This window comes from Rhinolophus sinicus, chromosome 18 (assembly GCF_057876585.1).
Source record: "Rhinolophus sinicus isolate RSI-liver-muscle chromosome 18, RSI-T2T, whole genome shotgun sequence".
Classification (NCBI taxonomy): domain Eukaryota; kingdom Metazoa; phylum Chordata; class Mammalia; order Chiroptera; family Rhinolophidae; genus Rhinolophus; species Rhinolophus sinicus.
Genome location: NC_142518.1, coordinates 31,255,319 through 31,271,163, shown reverse-complemented (window position 1 = coordinate 31,271,163; position 15,845 = coordinate 31,255,319). Strand labels below are relative to the sequence as shown.

Below are 15,845 nucleotides of genomic sequence, written 5' to 3'. Positions count from 1 at the left end.
TTACTGATAGGATACTAAAGCATTTTGCTGATAGGATACTATACTCATAACATTTCCTTGTAATGAAATGGTGTCTCTAAAGCCAATACTTCCTCACTCACAGCCCTCAAAGAGCACAGAATTGAAGGTTCAATTCCAAGTTTTTGCTGGCTTGAGCTATGATGCCCAAAGAACTAAATTGCTGCAGGAACTAAAATATGGTTTGCTCAAAACAACTTCTGAGCCCTTTCCCATCCTTTTCTGCAAGGAATTCAAAACTCTGTCTTGGCCCAAACTCATAATACAATTCAGTTGTTACCTGCCCACAAGTAGCTGGGCAAATTCTTGGCCCTTAGGTGGCCTCTGGGGGCTCACCAGTTCTCTCATTATCTTTCTTTCTGACCAGCTGGCCATGTCCCCGTGGCAGTCCTGGGTGACACATACTGACTACTACAGTTCATTCTGGATGCTCCACTTAAATATATTTTTATAATAAAATAAAGCACAGAAAATTACACAAAACAAATGTATAGCATAGTGAGTTATTATAAGGCAACACATTCATAACTACTATCCAAGTGAAAAAGTAGTACTTTGCCAGCCACTCCAGAAGTCTCTCCATGTCCACGATCCTGATTTTTACAGCAATAATTTCCTCTTATACATTCTAGCTGAGCCCTGCTCATAAAAAATTATTGGTTCATCTTTTAAATCTCTTTTAATCTACAGGTTCCCTCTTCATCCCTTTCTTTTATTTATAATTTACCTGTTGAAGAACACATACAATTTGACCAATGGAGTTTCCTGTAATTAGAATTTTACTGATGGCACACTCATGGTGCATTTAAACATATATTCTGTCCCCAGCTTTTCTTGAAAATAGTCAGCTGAATTCAGAGGTTTGACCAGACTTAGGTTGGATTTCTTTTGCAAGACTATAAGCAGTGTTGAATTCTTTCTCAGGAGGTACATAATGTCTGGTTTTGTCTCTTTTTGCAACATTAGCAGCTGTTGATTCTCATTGCCTAGATCAATTAATTTTATCGAGCATTGCAAAAGGGTGAAAATCTAATTCTATTATGTTTTATTTTCATTTACTAGTTGGGATAATTTTATAAAGAGATGCTTCCCTGATGTACCATTTGGTTACCTAGTGATACAGTTTATATAAAAAAGCAGGCTATGTGTTTAATTATCTCCCTTTATTTGTTTTCAGATGATGAATTGGTTGCCTTACATCCTCTAAGGTGGCTGTTTTTAAATATCACTATGAGTTTAAAAATTTAAACATACTTTAAGGGATTAAATCCATTGTAGTTTTTTATTGTGGTAAAATATACATAACATAAAATTTACGATTTTAACCATTTTTAAGTGTCCAGTTCTGTGGCATTAAGTATCCATTTTTATACTTATTGAAGCTCAAATTGTCTCATCTGTTCCATTTTAGAAAATCTTTAAATATTTCTTAGTCCAAAGCCTTTTGAATGAAATTAGGAGAACCCTTTCCCCACATTTGCTTTCAAACTCTTATGTCTTTCCAATCAGCACAAGCAAACATGAGCCAAAGTGAGAAGTGAAACGTCCCACCTCGCAGATGCTGTCTGCAATGTCACAAGTTATGACTCACGTTTAGCTCAGAGATTGTCACCAGAGTCAGCAGGAGGAGACAAGCTCTCTAAGTGTGCTAGGGCTGAGGTTTTAAAATTAATACCGTTTAAACATTGATGATGTTTAAATCTAAGCTGAACTTCTTCCATCCTGCATATATGCTTTATTAAAATTCATCACTGGGTTTCTAATGTATGAAAATATTTGAGTTTTGAATACTTGAACATTTTTTTAATTAAAAAAATATGTGCACGTAGAACTTTCCCTTTTGAACTTTAACCCAGACGTTAGCAGCTGAATAGACAGCTGCAGAAAACTTGCACAATACAGTTGAATGAACAAGTTGTCCTAACCTTTATCCATTTCTCTCCTTTTTGAGTCAGTTGATTCCCTATGTTTATTCCCCCCCATCCTCCTTCTCAGCTTACCCACTCAATTGGACAAATAGTTGGGAATCCAGCCAACAAGTGTACAAGGAAGCATTATAAGTTTCTTTTCTAAAGTTGACAGGAAAAAAATTTCATAAAGAAATCAAAGCTCATGTGTAAGTGAATTTTAGAAAAGTGGGGACAACATCCATAAGAGACTACGTATAACTGCGTTGGATATAAAGAAGCCCTGCATCAGGCACCATCCCAAAAATGATTTAAAAATTATGATATACCCAGGTACTCCAATGCTGTGATACCACTGTCTTAACAAGTACTAGAGGGAAAACCTTACTTGCAATAACAATGATGAGACTGATGACCATGACAAGTAAAATGATATTTTTAAGTCTGTTTATTGAAAACAAAGAGTACCATATTTTGCCGTGTATAATGCACACTTTTTTGCCCAAATTTGTGAGGGAAAAATAAGGACGTGCATTATGCACGGGTAGTACTAATTCTGTATCTATATAAATGTTTTTAATCCTTTCATTTATGCTTTTGAGTTAAAAGTGTAACTCCAGAAATCAATAATGATATCTGTATGCAAAATAATACCCTGGGATACAATAATCGGTTTTGTTGAACTTACGACGAACTTGCAACGATGAAGAGTTCTTGGCCTTCTATGATGCGTAAATATCATAAATTTGTTACCAGTACATAAAATTGCTGGTATCTCGTATCTGTTCTTGTGTTTTGTCATTATTTGTTACATAAAATTTCTTGTACCATAATATGTTAAAAAATAAATGCTAAAATTCCTTTACAATACAAAAAACAAATACCTAAATGTAAACAAATGAAAATTTGAATTAAAAAATTAAAATGAAAGATTTTTTTCCTTGAAAGTTTGGGCCAAAATCGTGGGTGCACATTAGACATGGCAAAACACGGTAAATAAAAATGATTAATTTACTCATTTGGCAAATATGTCTGAAGTGCCAATTAAATACAATTCCTGTGCCCAGCACTGCGAATATGGCTGTGAGAGGGCCTCATGGATCCAATGGCTGAGAGGGAGAAGAAACTAATGTCAAGAATTGTGAAGGGGTCGCAGAAGTGACCCTCCCTGCTTGCAGCGTCTGCTGCCCCACGTTCTCTGGACCAGGAGATCAAGCAGAACATGGCCTCGACCACTGTGGCAGTAGCAAGATGGACCCTCGGCCGAACCCCTTTGCTCCTCCCTGGGCATGGCTACCAGACGGAAAGAGGTGTCCATGGCTACCGAGGAAGCCGGAGAGCCGGGAACCCCGGGGAGGCCTGGCGTGCGCCCCCCAGTTGATCATGGACTTGCCAGGTTGGTGACAGTATATTGTGAGCATGGTCACAAAGCTGCCAACATCAACCCTCTCTTCACTGGACAAGCCCTGCAGGAGAATGTGCCTGAAATCCAAGCCCTTGTGCAGCCCCTGCCGGGACCCGTTAATACCACAGGATTATTGAACCATGGGGAAGGATGGAGGCCTCGCTGGAGGAAATATTAGCCTATCTCGACCAAATCTAGTGGGCAGATTTCTATTGAAACCTCCCAACTTCAGAGCCAAGAGGAGAAAGACTGGTTCACCAAGCGGTTTGAGGAACTGAAAAAGGAGACACTTACCACAGAAGAGAGAACACATCTGTCCAAACTAATGCTAGAATCTCAGGAGTTTGACCACTTTTTGGCCACCAAGTTTGCCACAGTGAAGCGACATGGAGGCTAAGGAGTTGAAAGCATGACGGGCTTTTTCCACGAGTTGCTGAAAATGTCAGCTTACAGTGGGATCACCCGATGTCATCATTGGGATGCCCCATAGAGGGAGACTTAATTTACTGACAGGCCTTCAGCAGTTCCCTCCAGAGCTGATGTTTCCTAAAATGCGAGGCTTAAGTGAATTTCCAGAGAATGTCCCAGCCACTGGAGATGTGCTGTCTCACCTGGCCTACTCGGTTGAGGTGAACTTTGGTACACACCATCCCCTGCACGTGACAATGCTGCCTAACCCCTTGCACCTAGAGGCCGTTAACCCCGTAGCCGTCAGGAAGACTCGGGGAAGGCAGCAGTCCAGGCAGGACCCGGACTACTTCCCAGACAGTTTGGCTCAGCCTGGGGACAAAGTCATTTGCTTACAGGTTCACAGTGATGCTTCTTTCTGTGGTCAAGGGAGTATTCCTGAAACATTTACACTCTCTAATCTCCCACATTTCAGAATTGGTGGGAGTGTCCATTTGATTGTCAATAACGAGCTGGGTTACACCACTCCGGCAGAAAGAGGAAGATCTTCCTTATACTGTAGTGATATCGGTTGTAACACAGGAGGCGTTAATGTTGCAGGGTCAGACAAGGAATTCCTGCAGAAACTTGTAGGTCAATCAGAACAATGAGCCTCACTGGTTATCCCATTTTAAATTTTGGATCAGATACACTCAGTAGCCACTAACAGAGTTTTTAAGTTAATAATTCTTTTAAACTCTTTTAAAAGAGTGTAATCTTTAAATCCAAGGAAATATTACTAGAGTGGAACTTAGAGGATGCAATCTCAAATTGTTTAAGTAACCAGTTGAATGCTCTGGTGGAAACCAGAGATCAACACAGTTAGTACAACACTGGAGTATTTGTCTTTAGGATGTTCAAACTTAGAGTACCCAAATCTTAGTCAAAAAGGATATGTTCAATTTAATAAGGGGTTACTATCCGAAATATATAAAGAGCAAATACAACTTAATAACAAAACCAGCCTGGTTAAAAAATGGGCAGAAGAACTAAATAGATGTTTTTCCAAAGTAGACATACAGATGGCCAACAGGCACACGAAAAGTTCAACATCACTAATCATCAGGGAAATGCAAATCAAAACCACAATGAGATATCACCTCACACCTCTTGGAATGGCTATCATCAAAAAGGCAAGAGACAACAGATGCTGGCAAGGATGTGGTGAAATGGGACCCTTATACACTGTTGGTGGGAGTGTAAAGTAGTCCAACCAGTATGGAAAACAATATGGAGGTTCCTCAAAACATTAAACATAGATCTACCACCGGAGCCAGAAATTCCACTTCTGAGTACCCAAAGGAAATGAAAATAGGATTTTGACAAGATATATGCACACCTATGTTTATCATAGCATTACTCACAATAACCAAGATATGAAAACAACCCAAATGCCCATTAATGGATGAATGGATAAAAAAGATGTGGCACATATATACAATAGAATGTTACTCAGCCATGAGAAAGGAGGAAATCCTGCTATTTGCTACAACATGGATGGACCTTGAGCACATTATCCTAAGTGAGATACATCATACAGAAAAAGACAAGTGCTGTATGATATCACTTATATGTGGAATCTAAAAAAGAATGCCAAAGCTGTTTAAAAAAACACACACAAAAAAACAGAGTAAAATGGTGGTTACCAGGGGATGGGAGGGGGAGGATAAGATTGATGGCATTTAAGGGTACAAACTCGTAACAAGTAGTAAATAAGCCATAGAGCTCAAATGCACAGTATAATGAATATAGTCAATAATACTGTACTATCATGACATAATGTGATAAATATTGCTTCAATGGCAATCATAGCACAATATATAAATGTACGAAAGTAACACGCTATGTACCTTAAATTTGTAAATTGTAACATGTCAAATATATATTATATAAAAGGGTATGTTCAGGCACTAAATTTGGCCAAGTAGTCTGGTTAGAAATCAGATGTGAAGAAGCAAAGTTGACTTGTTTTAACCTGTGGAAACTGACAGTATGAAGAGAAACACAAGGCTTTTATTACCAAGTTCCTATTTCACACAGTTCTCATGTCAGATGGTCGTAACTATCTGTTTTTACACCCAGAGACTGGCCTGGATGCCTTTGGGGCTGTCTGTGTGCAATTTTTTGTGGTTAGTTACTGAAAAATCATTCTTGAACTTCTCTTTGGAGAAAATGCATTTTTTTTCCTAGGATGCATTCTTTCATGACCCTTTTATCTCAGGAGGAATGATAATAATAATAACGACAAGAACAAAATAAATATTGTCATATACCAAAAAATAAAACCACACAAAAAAACTGTGAAGGGTCTGAAATGGATAGAGCAAATGTGGATACTATGCAGTCATAAAAAGAAGGAAATCCTGCCATTTGTGACAACATGGATGGACCTTGAGGGTATTGTGCTAAGTGAAATAAGTCAGACAGAGAAAGATAAATACTGTACAATCTCACTTATATGTGGAACCTAAAAACAACAAAAAGAACCCCCAAACTCACAGAAAAAGAGATCAGATTTGTGGCTATCAAAGGCAGGAGGTGGGAGGTGGGGGAATTAGATGAAGGTGGTCAAAAGGTACAAACTTTTAGTAATAAAATAAACAAGCACTGGAGCTGTAACGTACAACATGATGACTACAGTTAACACGGCTGTGTCGTATATTTAAAAGATGCTAAGAGAGTAGATCCTAAAAGTTCTCATCACAAGGGAAAAATTTTTTGTAACTCTGTGAAGTCATAGATGTTAATTAAACTTACTGTGGTAATGATTTTGCCATATGTGTATGTCAAGTCAGTATGCTGCACACCTTAAATTTATACAGTGCTGTATGTCAATTATATCTCAATAAAACACAAAAATTTTAAAAAAATGAACTGTGAAGCACCTGAGATTTTTACCCCATTAATTTGCCAGTTTCCTGTTTGCTGGCAGGAGACATGTGACTTCTGTGTCAAAGGTAAAGATTTTATTACTCATGGCCCAGCGAGCAGCATGAGCACTAGCGTATATGCATCAGTTCCCCTTGCTCTCCAAGTCTGACCAGGGTGATGTGGATGGGCTCCGATGGGTGCCTGCACACACAGTGGATGAAACTGCAGGAGAAAAAGGTTAGGGAACTTGAATCTTTTACATAATAGGTGGTAAGGATGCTTGCCCTTTGCTCTGGAGGTTGGTACCATCCCTGTCTTCCAAGCCTGTTAGCTATACACACATCCGTAAAGACAGTCGGAACAAGCCAAGGCCAGTCTAGATCAGCCAATAGGCAACCACTCCCAAACGTGTGAAGACCAGCAGGGTTGCCTAGCTGGCCTCCAGCTGACCCCAGACAGGTGAGCAATAAACACTGTTGTATATCACTGAGGGTCTGTGGTTCTTTGCGACACAGAATTATTGTAGCAATAAACAACTGATACCATCATCAAAGGTTTCTTAATTCCAAAATCTAATTTATCTTTCCCACTGTAACCAGAGCTCTCCTTCTGAAATATAGATCTTATCAGAGCACTTTCCTGTCTAAAAGCCCTTAACTACAGGCTGCAACGCAGCCATGGAATCCAAAGTCCTTGCTGGTCTGGTTCCCATTTTCATTTTCAACTTCACCCTTCACCTCTCTTCCCTCCCATCCTGTTCCTTGCTTTTGGCACTCCACTCACATAGACCACACAAATTTCTCTGGAAAGAAAGGAAGGAAGGAAGGAAGGAAGGAAGGAAGGAAGGAAGGAAGGAAGGAAGGAAGGAAGGAAAAACAAATTCTTTAGCATACTTTCTAAGATTATAAAAGTTAGTTACTCATTTTAGTGCATCTGGGAAGTACAGAAAAATACAAAGACGATCACCCAGGGCAACCTTCTCCCAGATCTTTATGCAGTATATGTGTATGCTAGTGTTAGACATTTAAACAAAATTATCACTAGGTGTGAAGGCATTTTCTATTTAGAAAACTTGGAGAAATAAAAATAAAAAAAATAAAAAACCCAACCCTAATGCCACTAATAATAATATTAAAAGACAAATGAGCACTTAATAAAAGTAATTACAGTGTCTGTGATAGACAATGGGTTAATATCTTTACCACATAAACAGTTCATACAAATCAATTAAAAGTATATATGCATTAATAAAAAAGGCAAAGAACAGGAATTTTTTTTTTTTTAAAGGAGGGCGCAGCTCACAGTGGCCCATGCAGGGATTGAACCGGCAATCTTGGTGTTGTCAGCACCACGCTCTAACCAACTGAGCTAACCGGCCACCCCAGAGCAGGCAATTCTTGAATAACTACAAATGGCCAAAAACCAAACCAAAAACTATAAGGAACTCATACAACTCAATAGCAACAAAACAAACCCATTAAAAAGTGGGTAAAGGATCTGAACAGACATTTTTCCAAAGTAGACATACAAGTGGCCAACAGATACACGAAAAGGTGGTCAACATCACTAATCATCAGGGAAATGCAAATCAAAACCACAATAAGATACCACCTCACACCTGTTAGAATGGCTAGTAACAAAAAGACAATAGATAACAAGTGTTAACAAGGATGTAGAGCAAAGGGAATCCTCGTACACTGCTGGTGTATACATACATACAATGGGGTGCCAAAAAATGGGGTGCCAAAAAATGTATACAAATGGACACTTTGGTCAACGTTGCTCAAGCAGTAGTTCGCTGAAATCAGAAGTGTCTGACTGCTGATGGTAACCACTTTGAGCACCTCTTGTAATTGCAGAAGTCAAACGTGACTTGTATTCATCTTTTGTTATTGGTATATATTGAGTATTATTACAATTTTCATACAGTTTTCCTTTCTTAAAATGTGTATACATTTTTGGGCACCCTCTGTGTACACACACACACACACACACACACACACACAATGGAATGTCATTCAGCCTTAAAAAAGGAGATCCTGCCATTTGTGGCAAGGATGAACCTGGAAGACATCATGCTTAGTGAAATAAGCCAGATACAGAAAGACAAATACTACATGATCTCACTTCTGTGGAATCTAAAGAAGTTGAATACATAGAAACAGAGAGTAGAACAGTGGTTACCAGGGGTGGGGAGGTGAGGGAAATGGGCAGGTGTTGGTCAAATGATACAAAGATATAGTTATGTAGGAGGGATAAGTTTTAGAGATCTAATGTACAGCATGAGGACTATAGTGAATAATACTGTACTGAGTACAGGAGATGGGCTAAGAGAGCACAATTCAGGTGCTATTACCACACACACACACACACACACACACACAAATGGAAATTATATGAGGAGATGGATATGTTAATTAGCTTGGTGGTATGAATCATTTTTCTATGTATATGCATATCAAAGCATCATGTTGTACATCTTAAATATATACAATATTTACTTAAAAAGAAACCAAATAGAAATGACAAAATTCCCAATAATAGGAAATTGACTAAATGAATTACGTTTTATTCAATCAATGTGTTATTATATGACAACTAAAATAGTAAAGTGGAGCTATATTTATTGACATGGAAACATGCACAGATATATTAAGTGAGAAAAGTGGGATACAGAACTGAATGTTTCATAATGTCATCCCTGTATATATCTAGGTAAATATTTATATAATATTTCTTTATATACAGTAAGATATTATGAGCGGTGGTATGTCTCTGCATGGTGGGATTATGTTAGTTTTTTTCTTTCTTTTTACTTTTTAATTTGTCTAAAATGAAATATGGATTACTTGTATATTTAATTAGGGAACAATGAAAGATTTTCTTTTAGTTATTTTTTATTATATTTATGTTTGCACTTGTAGCCAACAGAATAGAAAATAAGTTCAGAACATTGTTGGTTGTGCTTTCGATGGGCTCCAGACACCAGGCTCTCAAGTTGAAAAGCTTTAGCCCTTCCTTCACACAGTTCTTAGTGGCAGCCTGGGTCACTGAGCCCTGGCTGTGAGGGGCTTTCAAGACTCCCAAGTATGGCACCTGTTCAGAGATTCCCAATTTGACTTGGATCAAGCATAGCTCATTTGACAACATTTTAGAATGATGAGTTTGCTTGCTAAAGGGGAAAGGGTTTAAATATAAAGTGGTATGGATGCCAACGGCTCAAATAGGATTTCCCATGGGAAAATTCTAATATCCTTCTCTTCTAGAATTCATACTCTACCTTCTTATAGGCTTCCTGTATTGATTTATTACGGCATAACAAATTATTCTAAAACTTAGTGGCATAAACAATAATAATTATGTATTATCTCTTATGGTTTCTGTGGGTCAGGGATTTAGACAGGGGACAGCAGAGACCCCTTGTCTCTGCTCCAGTGTCTGGGCTTCAGTTGGGAAGACTCAATGACTGGGAGCTAGAAGCATCTGGAGGCTCACTCACTCACATATCTAGCGGCTGATGGTGGCTGTCAGTCAGGACACCTACATGTCGCCTCCTCATATGGCCCACGTAGCATGGTGGCTGAATTCCAAGAGCAAGTATCGAGAGAGAGAGAGACAGAGAGAGAGAGAGAGAGAGAGAGAGAGAAGTGGAAGTTGTGTTCTTTTCATGGCCTAGGCTTGGAAGTCACATTAGCATCATTTCCACCACGCTCCATTGGTCAGATCAGTCATGAGCCTCCACCTGGATTCCAGGGGAGGGAACATAGACCCCACTCCTGGGTGGGAGGGATGTCAATGTCACACTGAAAGAACAGGCATGTAGGATGGGATACATATATTGATGCAGCCATATCGGGAAAATATAATGTCACACTTTCCAAATTCCCATAGGACTCTCTTGGATCTTGGAACTGTATTTGCAAAAAAGAATTAAAACCCTAAGTGGACTTTCTTCTCTTCTTTCCCTCCACCTTTACTTCCCTCCATTTTGTCCTTCCTTCCTTTCAGTTATAAACAGCATCAGTGAGTTATTGTTTCAAGGTGTGAAATCTTACCAGCAGTGTCATTTGATGGTCTGCCTGGCACTCCCTAAATAATTTTATTTTTGCTATGTTTATATTTAATTTTCCACATTACTGCATGAAGGCTGTCTTTCTAAACAGTCTTTTGTCATAGCTTATGCAATTGTTTTCAAGAAAGACTTTATAACATAAAAAACATTAGAATTGAGACTTTTTTAAAAAATAAATTTTATTGGGGAACAGTGTGTTTCTCCAGGGCCCATCAGCTCCAAGTAGTTGTCCTTCAATCTAGTTGTGGAGGGCGCAGCTCAGCTCCAAGTTCAGTTGCCGTTTTCAATCTTTAGTTGTGGGGGGCGCAGCCCACCATCCCATGTGGGAATTAAACTGGCAACCTTGTTGTTGAGAGCTCCCGCTCTAACCAACTGAGCCATCCAGCCGCCCCATTGGAAGCTCAGTGGCAGCTCAGCTCAAGTTGTTGTCTTCAATTTAGTTGCAGGGGGCGCAGTTCACTGGCCCATGTGGGAACCGAACCGGCAACCCTGTTGTTCAGAGCTCGCACTCTAACCCACTGAGCCATCTGCCGCCCCTAGAATTGAGACTTTTATTTAACATGCTTACTATGTGCCAGGCACTGTTCCAAGAGGTCCTTTACAAATATTTGCTTGCTTAATGTTTATAATATTATTCTCAATTAATAGATGAGGAAACTGAGGCACAGAGAAGCTAAGTTGCCTGAGGTCACAAAGCTGTCACATGGCAGAGCCAGGTAGGTATCAAACCCAGGGCATCTGGCTCCCAAATCTTAACCATCATGGTATGCTGCCTCTCTGTCATTGTTCTATTCCATCGGCCCCTTATTAACTTAAGCAATAAGGAATATGTAGTCTCTGAAAAAATACGAACTCTCTGATGTACAAAATAATGGGAGGCTAGGGAAATATGCCTGGATGCCTGGGACAGGCCTGGAAGGGAGGTGTTTGTGGAAGCTCCAAATCTGCCCGTGCCCCACTCCAAGCAGGTCATCAAGGAGCAGTAACTCTCCCCCAAGGCTGCCCTTTGACTAGCCTTACCACTCTTAACAGTTCTGTGCCTCAGAGTGACTGGCTAAGAGGAGGGAGGGACAGTAGTTTGCTAGATCCAATGTGGTAAAATATACAAGAAGTTCAAAGCATTTTGTTAATATTTCATAACATTTTTCTCATAGAACTTCTGTAATGGGGTATGGCAGTTGGAGAGAGACAGAGAGATTTAGAGTGACTTTCCCACATTGCACAGTCAAAGGACTTCTGAGAAGTGAACAAAATTCTGCAGACATCAGGCCTCTGACTTTTACTGCTGCAAAGTAATCTCCTCTGAGCAGCCTCTCCCAACAATATCAGGTTTCCTCCGCTGAGTATTTAGGAGGCTGCTGGTGAGTCTAATCAGCTAGGACATCTTAATAACTGAAGTCACATTTGATGGAAAAACTCATAAAGAAGCTGTGGGTGATTGAGGGCATCTTGTCAGAAGTCTGTCTCCAAACATGCACGATGCCACATACTTGGAATTCTAGGATGAGAATGCAGAAATATTTCAATAAAAGTATCAGAGAGGTTTATCTGATCCTTTTAATACAGCATTTTCTATGGAGAAACAAATGTTTTCAAAGGAGAAACAAGTTCTCCATTAGCTGAAAATCTCCATTTATTCAAAACAGTAAATGAGTTATTTACTTGTTCTTGGTAGAAACAAAGACATAAAATGGATCCTTGAGGCAGACTTTCAGGAAGCCAGGGGCAAAGGGAAGAAAGAACAGAAGAACTAAAAGAGAGAGAGAAGTCTTAGAAAAATATGCAGTTTTGTCTTGAACATTTGCCAGGGAAATCTGGGTAATGAAGGCTTAAAAGCAAAACAAAACACAAAGACAACAAGGGAAAGGAAAGTGCTATAAGGAATAAATTGCTGCAACGTGGTCAATATAAATGAAAAGCTCCAAATGTTGTTGCGGGTGGGGGTGGCGGCTTGGGCACAGCCGGCCCGGGTCAAGCCCGGGGTAAAAAAAAAACAAAAAACAACATAAATGAGCAGAAAGGAAAAGATGAATGAAGAGCGAAAATAGAAAAAGAAAGGAAGCACAATTTAACAGGAAACTGACCGAAATAGACATGTACAGTGTCATGTGAAGGGAAAAGGGGAGAAGGGGCCGTTAACAGTATACAGCAGAGGAATTTGAGAAAGGATTGTAAATATTAAAGAATGAAGCCCTTTCAAATTACCTGCAAAATTTCTCTGTGAATTATAGAGGAAAGAAGCTCTGGATGTTGTCACAGGAATGAAGGGCTGTGATGATTTTTCCATCCTAGAAGTCAGCTGCCTTTCAAGGCCATTGGGCAGGACTCTGATTGCCCCTTTTTAAGTGCCCCAAAGGCTTAGGGTGGTGGTCAGTGGGGCGGGGGGGGGGGGCAGGAGGATTGCGAGGCCATGAATAGGGCATTGGGATGGATGGGTGGGCTGGTTTTGGCAAGACCCCATGACCACGTGGCTGCAGATGTCAGAGTAGAGAGCCCGGTCTTGCATGACTCCTGGTCTCAAAGAACTTCGTCCCCCAATGCTAGGGCTGATTGACATCCATCTGTCGGGGCAGCTTTCCCTAAACTCGAGGACAAATTCTGGCCTTAGGCTGGACTATCTCAGGAGTCCCAGCCCTATATGCTGCGATCCAGAAACACGGCATTCTTGCTGTTTATTTTATCTTGATCTTAGGCTTTTTGTCTCTCTAACTTGAAGCCACAGTTCCACTTTTGACCCTCTCCTGGTCTTGGATTTGTTTTCTGTATTTAAGGCTCTGTCTTGGCCACCTGTCTGGTTCCTAAAGTCCTCTAAGGTTGAGAGCCCTGACTTGGTCTTGTTAAGCTCCCTCACAGAGTCCAGAGTTGTGCTCAAACCCCTTCCCAGTGATGGGCTCCAACTGCTGGAGACAGATGATTCTGTCACCTGCTGCCCATCAGTCCTCTTGGGTCTCTAAGCATCACAACGCCTGAATTCCTATGACATGCTCTGAGGACCTTTACGGACACTTTGTTTACCTAAGTGTGGCCATCCTAACGCTGCCTAGATCACACAATCAGCTGTGCTTTTCCATAGCTGTCAGATGCCACGGCTTGTCTGCTATATTGGATGGCTCTCATCCTAGAAGCTGGGTCTGTGCCCCACATCCCTGCAGCTGAGTATCCCGCCAGCATCTGCGCCATTCCAGGGAGGGAGGGAGTGAGTGGGCAGTCTGAGGTGTCAGTCCTCTCAGCCTGCCCCCTGTCACTGCAGCGGACCTGGTCATTCCAGGTGGCTTCCTGGACCTAATATATACGTATAATAGATACAACTTGTTTCAGTATTCTCAAAAATACGTTACTAATAGCGCTGTATATTTGACTACACTAGAGCTGAAAAGAGGCTAGAGTTTAGAATTCAGAGATTTGGCAGGCACTGTCGTGCCCCACAAACAGTCCCTTGGCACTCACTTTTCCAACACACGTCTAAGGCTTCCTCCAGCAAGCACCTATGACTCAGCCTGTGCACTTTCTCTCAGCTGTGGGCAGGGCAGGCAGGAAATGCCAGAGAGTTAACACCCCTGGGAGCAGCAAAGTTGTTTAGAACAAATACCCTAGCTTCCTTTCCTCATTGTGAGGGGCTGACTAGACAACCCTGAGGTATGTTCCCCAGTGGAATTGAGTCTCAGTTGCCCGTAACGGTAACCTGCTCAAAAACTCACTTTTCGGCTTCCTTCTTTTCCCCACTTGACTTTCCCACTCCCCTCCTGATACTTCCTGAGACCACCTCCCCCACCCCCAAAATTTGTGCTCAAATCCTTGTCATGGGGTCTGCTTCTGATAGAGTCCGAACTAAGACAAGAGGTCTCATATTCAAGGTTAAGGATTTAATTGTTTTCCTGAGAAGGCACACCTGCTTTGAACACTAGCATAATAATATGCTTTCTATAACATATTATGAAAGGAAAAATACCAAAGTCCTCTGTGAATAGCACTTCCTACCTAGGTCACATAGACTCTGCTAACCTTTGAGATGTTAATAGGTGTTATGAGATTTGAGGGCCAAATATGCTTAGGTTAAACAAAGTTATGCCAATTTCTTCACTTCAGCACTCCAGTAGTCTTTAGGAAATTAAAGGCCTTTGTAAATTTCCAGAAATGCAGGCCACAGGCTTCCCAAATGCAATTGACCTTAGGATCCCTTTTCCTTAATAAGCCTTGTTAACAACTTGCAGGAGGGTGACATCTCCAGGAACACAGTTTAGGAAAGGCCTTGGTGCCCAAACTACAGAATTAAGATATAATATTGAGAAGTACATGAGGCAAGTTTCTCTGGTGGTAAGAACGCTGCATTTCAGGGCACCCATGTTTTCTTTCATGTCTCAGCCAACTAGAGGGACAGCTATCTATGGGCTGAGCTCAGATGTCAATACTTCTTTTATACAGAGAAGCAGTTATTTAATTCGTTTGATTTGAACATTCATTGAGAAGAGAGGCAGAGAAGCTTGTTCCTGAAAGTGTGGTCTGTGGACCCGTAGCAGCAGCAGCAGCTGGAAGCTTGTTAGGAATGCTGAATCTCACGTGCCATCCCAGACCTACTGAACCAGAATTCACATTTTAACAAGAGCCTCCGATGAGTATTAGGCACGTGAATAGTTGAGAAGCACTGACATCGAGGTCAACTCATCCAATCTTCCACGTGGTGGAGGAATCTCCTTTGGTGTGACCTTGGAGAGTGATTTGTCACCCAGCTTCTATGTGGATATTCCCAGTGGCTGGAAACTCACTACCTCATTGAATTGTTAGAAAGGTCTACTTGTTAGAAAACAGATCCTTGTATTGACCAAAACCTGTTACTCTGTACTTTCTACTCTTGTTTCTAGTTCTATTCTTGGTAGGGAATGCCACAAAACAAATTGAACCCTTCTTCTATAAAACAACCTCTTGGATATTTGAAGACAATCATTGGGTCTCCTTAAAGTTTTGTCTTTTCCTGGTTAAATGTTTCTTCAATTTTCAAATATCTATAGACCATCAATTACGTGCCAGACACTGTGTTAAGAGCTGAGGATACAGCAATGAACAAGACAGAAATGATCCTTGCTAACATGAAGCTCATTGTCTGGAAAGGGAAATAGAATACATAAAA

At 40.5% G+C, this 15,845-nt stretch overlaps 2 non-coding genes and 1 pseudogene across 4 annotated transcripts in view; 1 reads left to right on the top strand and 2 right to left on the bottom strand.

Annotated features, from left to right (window-relative positions):
• The window catches only part of LOC109455926 (uncharacterized), a 247,327-nt gene that overhangs the window by 94,142 nt on the left and 137,340 nt on the right, over positions 1-15,845 (bottom strand). The window contains exon 4 of one of the 3 annotated variants that reach the window (XR_012493411.2): positions 10,835-12,218. The exons of the other annotated variants lie outside the window; for them this stretch is intronic. This is a non-coding gene — a transcript (uncharacterized LOC109455926). Of the gene's footprint in view, positions 1-10,834; positions 12,219-15,845 lie in introns of those variants that run through there. 3 annotated transcript variants of the gene reach the window in all.
• On the top strand, positions 2,893-4,631 carry LOC109455910 (2-oxoadipate dehydrogenase complex component E1 pseudogene; annotated as a pseudogene).
• TRNAV-GAC (transfer RNA valine (anticodon GAC)) lies at positions 7,953-8,026 on the bottom strand. The gene has a single exon. It is a non-coding gene; the product is annotated as a tRNA-Val (tRNA).